This window comes from Arachis ipaensis, chromosome B6 (genome assembly GCF_059453495.1).
Source record: "Arachis ipaensis isolate K30076 ecotype BB chromosome B6, ASM5945349v1, whole genome shotgun sequence".
Lineage (NCBI taxonomy): Eukaryota > Viridiplantae > Streptophyta > Magnoliopsida > Fabales > Fabaceae > Arachis > Arachis ipaensis.
The window spans coordinates 109,128,988-109,135,013 of NC_142441.1; the positions used below are offsets into that span (position 1 = coordinate 109,128,988).

The 6,026-nt window shown below is 35.5% G+C and overlaps 1 non-coding gene across 1 annotated transcript; it reads right to left on the bottom strand.

Annotated features, from left to right (window-relative positions):
- Positions 1–5,077: 5,077 nt before the first annotated feature.
- On the bottom strand, positions 5,078–5,185 carry LOC148562265 (small nucleolar RNA R71). The gene has a single exon (XR_015887507.1). It is a non-coding gene; the product is annotated as a small nucleolar RNA R71 (small nucleolar RNA).
- Between the last annotated feature and the right edge of the window lie 841 nt (positions 5,186–6,026).

Genomic DNA, 6,026 nt, shown 5'->3' on the forward strand with positions numbered 1-6,026 from the left:
TTATTATATATGTGGGCACCTTAAACATATTGAGAACTCCTGGTTCTCATCCCATACAATATTATTATTTTTCAGATGTAGGTTGAGAAGCACCACTCTGTATTCTAGAGACTCTGATGAAGCGAATAACTCTTGGGACTCAGGGTTGTATTTTTACTTATATTTATATATGTATTTAGATTCTCCACCTTGTATATTATGTTTGTCGCTATTAGAGGTTGACTCGGAGAAACAGGTTGTCATTTTCTTCTTTGAGTCATTTTGGGATCCTCTTATATATACATATACTTATATGTTCTGGCCGGTTTATCTTCGCGAACCTAGTTGGAAGCTGTGTTAATTATATCTTTGACACTCCCTTTTTATATTTCATACAAATATATCTTACTTTTCTTTGTATGCAAGTTTCCGTTTACGCGAGTGTTACGACTTTTGCTTTGAGCTTTCCTTCAAAGGCTCGTAGATATAAAACTTTTCAACTATTATTATATATATTTTTACTTTTAGAGGTCGTAATACCTCACCACCTCTGTCTTATGACTTAAGCATAAGATTCTGTGGGTAGGGTGTTACATTATGGTATCAGAGCAGTTCGTTCCCGTAGAGCCTAGGGAATGGACTCACTATGCTTCTGAGCATACTCTGGCTATGTCTACATGCTATTTAGGATGTCTACTTGACATATATAGCATAATAGTCTATGAGCATTAACTTTGGAGATTCAAAGCACTAGACTTTAGATATTAAGACTGATCACCTTAATATCAATTGTTCGGTAGGACAAGAACCAGATGGCATCTTGTGGATGTGAGCAAGGTAGTACGATTGATTCTCAAGCTGCTCTGGAGAATATGGCTGCTGCTGTGCAAGCTTCTGTTGAAGGAATGGATCGAACAAACTAGAAATGGCGATAGAGACGGTAATGAACCTCGTAGTGGAGAAAATCAAGGACTCAAAACTTGTGCAGCTAAAGTAAAAGTCAATGCGTTAATTAGAAAGGTAAAAAGATACAAGAAGATGTTTGGAGGAAGCAAGAGAAGGATTAAGTTCTTAGTAGTTGATGATCAGAGTAACGCTACTGAAGTACAGTGAATTTGGTGGCTCTAGAATTGTAGAGACGAGAGAAAAGAGACCAAGGATATGGAATGATTTCGAGGGCTGTCGTAAGGTCAAAGATGAAAAGTGTGAGTGTGTGGCTTAGGCTAGAATGATTTGACCCTAACTAAGAGATAAAACAATTGTTTAGTGTTTGAAATAGTTGTGAAGGACTTAAGATTTAAATTGAATTAGATGGCACTTATATAGGATAAAAAAATTTGTAATCATTAAAAAAGAGCTAGATGAAGCTAAGAGTGAAACAAACGGGTAGAATTAGTGATGAGCAGATAATTTATACGCTTTTTGGCATTGTTTTTACATAGTTTTTAGTATATTTTTATTAGTTTTTAATTAAAATTCAGATTTCTGGACTTTACTATGAGTTTGTGTGTTTTTCTGTGATTTCAAGTATTTTCTGGCTGAAATTGAGGGACTTGAGCAAAAATCAGATTCAGAGGTTGAAGAAGGACTGCAGATGCTGTTGGATTCTGACCTCCCTGCACTCCAAGTGGATTTTTCGGAGCTACAGAAGTCCAAATGGCACGCTCCCAATTGCGTTGGAAAGTAGACATCCAGGGCTTTCCAGTAATATATAATAGTCCATACTTTGATTAAGGATAGATGACGTAAACTGACGTTGAACGCCAGTTCCATGCTGCATTCTGGAGTCAAACGCCAGAAACAGGTTGCAAAGTGGAGTTAAACGCCAGAAACAGGTTACAAACTGGCGTTCAACTCTAAGAAAGACCTCTACACGTGTAAAGCTCAATGCTCAGCCCAAGCACACACCAAATGGGCCCCGAAAGTGGATTTCTGAATCATTTACTCATTTCTGTAAACCCTAGTAACTAGTTTAGTTTAAATAGGACTTTTTACTATTGTATTTACATTCTCTTTGATTAGTTTTATGCTATCTTAGACCTTTATAGGGGCTGGCCATTCGGCCATGCCTGAACCTTTCACTTATGTATTTTCAACGGTAGAGTTTCTACACTCCATAGATTAAGGTGTGGAGCTCTGCTATTCCTCATGAATTAATACAAAGTACTACTATTTTTCTATTCAATTCAAGCTTATTCCTTCTCTAAGATATCCATTCGCACCCAAGAACATGATGAATGTGATGATTATGTGACGCTCATTATCATTCTCACCTATGAACGCGTGCTTGACAAACACTTCCGTTCTACATGCAAACAAGCTAGAATGAGTATCTCTTAGATATCTAATATAGGGGACCGAGTCCGAGCTATTAGAGTCTTCGTGGTATAAGTTAGAACCCATGGATGGCCATTCCCGAGATCCGGAAAGTCTAAACCTTGTCTGTGGTATTCCGAGTAGGATCTGGGAAGGGATGGCTGTGACGAGCTTCAAACTCGCGAGTGCTGAGCGTAGTGACAGATGCAAAAGGATAGTAAATCCTTTTCCAGTATGATCGAGAACCGACAGATGATTAGCCATGCAGTGACAGCGCATTGGACCATTTTCATAGTGAGGATGAGATGTAGCCATTGACAACGATGATGCCCTACATAAAGCTTGCCATGGATAGGAGTAGGAATGGTTGGATGAAGGCAGCAGGAAAGCAGAAGTTCAGAGGAACGAAAGCATCTCTATACACCTATCTGAAATTCTCACCAATGAATTACATAAGTATCTCTATCCTATGTTAATTATCTTTTATTTCACTATAATCTCTTAATACATTTGAACTTTCCTGACTGAGATTTACAAGGTGACCATAGCTTGCTTCAAGCCGACAATCTCCGTGGGATCGACCCTTACTCACGTAAGGTTTATTACTTGGACGACCCAGTGCACTTGCTGGTTAGTTGTACGAAGTTGTGAAACGGAATTAAGATCATGAACGTGCGTATTGAGTTTTTAGCGCCGTTACCAAGGATGTAATGATCACGATTTCGCACACCAAGTTTTTGGTGCCGTTGCCGGGGATTGTTCGAGTTTGGACAACTAACGATTCATCTTGTTGCTCAGATTAGGTAATTTCATTTTATTTTAATTTTAAGCTTTTATTTCTAATTTTCAAAAAATACATAAAAAATTTAATAAAATAATAAAATCAAAAATATTTTTTGTGTTTCTTGCTTGAGTCTAGAGTCAACTTTTAAGTTTGGTGTTAATTGCATCTTTTTAATTTTCTAAAAATTATTTTCGAAACTTTCATGCATTGCATTCTTCATGATCTTCAAGTTGTTCTTGTCCAGTCTTCTTGTTTGATCTTCATATTTTCTTGTTTTGTGTCTTTTCTTGTTTTTCATATGCATTTTAAATTTGTTAATGTCTAAAGAATAAAAATTTTTAAGTTTGGTGTCTTGCATGTTTTCTTTTCTTGAAAATTTTTCAAAAATAAGTTCTTGGTGTTCATATTGACATTCAAAGTGTTCTTGGTGTTCATCTTGACATTCATAGTGTTCTTGCATGCATCACATGTTTTGATCCAGAATTTTCATGCATTGAGTCTTTTTATTGTTTTTCTCTTTCATCATTAAAAATTCAAAAATCAAAAGAAATATCTTTCCCTTATTTCACTCATAAATTTCGAAAATTTGGATTGACTTTTTCAAAACTTTTTAAAATTTAGTTATTTCTTATGAGTCAAATCAAATTTTCAATTTAAAAATTCTATCTTTTTCAAAATCTTTTTCAAAATAAAATCTTTTTCAATTTTCTTTTCATATTTTCGAATTCCTTTTTTTAAAATTTTTCAAAATATTTTTCTTATTTTATTTCTTAATTTTCGAAAATTTTATTAGCATTTAATGTTTTGATTCAAAAAATATTAAGTTTGTTACTTGCCTAGTAAGAAAGGTTCAATCTTTAAATTCTAGAATCATATCCTTTTAGTTTCTTGTTAGTCAAGTAATCAACTTTAATTTTCAAAATCAAATCTTTTTAAATTTCTTTTTCAAAATCAATTTCAAAATCTTTTCTAACTTCTTATCCTTTCAAAATTGATTTTCAAATCTTTTTCAATCAATCTTATCTTTTTGTTTCAATCATATCTTTTTCAAAAACAAATTTCAAATCTCTTTTAATCAATCTTATCTTTTTGTTTCAATCATATGTTTTTCAAAACTGCCCAACTAACTCTCTACCTTTAATTTTCGAAAATTCCTTCCCTCTTTTTCAAAATTTTATTTTAATTAACTAATTGTTTTAATCTTTAATTTAATTCAATTTCAATTTTTGAATTTTCAATTTAATTTTGAAATATTCTTATTTTATTTCATTAAATTTTTGAATTCTTCTCTCATCTCTAATCTCCCTCTATTTATTTATTCATCCATTAACACTTCTATCCTCACCCTTGTGTTTGGATTCTCATCTCTTCCTCCTTCTATTCTTACTTTCTTCTACTAACATAAAGAAATCTCTATACTGTGACATAGAAGATTCCATATTTTCTTTTTTGCTTTTTTTTCATTTTTCATATGAGCAGGAACAAGGATAAGAACATTCTGAAGCTGATCCTGAACCTGAAAGGACTCTGAAGAGGAAGCTAAGGGAAGTTAAAGCACAACTCTCTGGAGAAAATCTGACAGAAATTTTCAAAAAAGAAGAAGATATGGCCGAAAATAATAACAATGCAAGGAGGATGCTTGGTGACTTCACTGCACCTAATTCCAATTTACATGGAAGAAGCATCTCAATACCTACCATTGGAGCAAATAATTTTGAGCTTAAACCTCAATTAGTTTCTCTGATGCAACAGAACTGCAAGTTTCATGGACTTCCATCCGAAGATCCTTTTCAGTTCTTAACTGAATTCTTGCAGATCTGTGATACTGTTAAGACCAATGGGGTTGATCCCGAGGTCTACAGGCTTATGCTTTTCCCGTTTGCTGTAAGAGATAGAGCTAGAGTATGGTTGGACTCTCAACCTAAAGATAGCTTGAACTCTTGGGATAAGCTGGTCACGGCTTTCTTAGCCAAGTTCTTTCCTCCTCAAAAGCTTAGTAAGCTTAGAGTGGATGTTCAAACCTTCAGACAGAAAGAAGGTGAATCCCTCTATGAAGCATAGGAGAGATATAAGCAACTGACCAAAAAGTGTCCTTCTGACATGCTTTCAGAATGGACCATTCTGGATATATTCTATGATGGTCTGTCTGAGCTATCAAAGAAGTCACTGGACCATTCTGCAGGTGGATCCATTCACCTAAAGAAAACACCTGCAGAAGCTCAAGAACTCATTGACATGGTTGCTAATAACCAGTTCATGTACACTTCTCAGAGGAATCCTGTAAGTAATGGGACGCCTCAGAAGAAGGGAGTTCTTGAAATTGATACTCTGAATGCCATATTGGCTCAGAACAAAATATTGACTCAGCAAGTCAATATGATTTCTCAGAGTCTGAATGGAATGCAAGATGCATCCAACAGTACTCAAGAGGCATCTTCTGAAGAAGAAGCTTATGATCCTGAGAACCCTGCAATAGCAGAGGTGAATTACATGGGTGAACCCTATGGAAACACCTATAATCCCTCATGGAGAAATCACCCAAATTTCTCATGGAAGGATCAACAAAAGCCTCAACAAGGCTTTAATAATGGTGGAAGAAACAGGTTTAACAATAGTAAACCTTTTCCATCATCCACTCAGCAACAGACAGAGAATTCTGAGCAGAATCCATCTAGCATAGCAAATATAGTCTCTGATCTATCTAAGGCCACTATAAGTTTCATGAATGAAACACGGTCCTCCATTAGGAATTTGGAGGCACAAGTGGGCCAGCTGAGTAAAAGAGTCACTAAAACTCCTCCTAGTACCCTCCCAAGCAATACAGAAGAAAATCCAAAAGGAGAGTGCAAGGCCATTGAATTGATCATCATGGCCGAACCTACAAGGGAGGGAGAGGACGTGAATCCCAGTGAGGAAGACCTCCTGGGACGTCCAGAGATCAATAAGG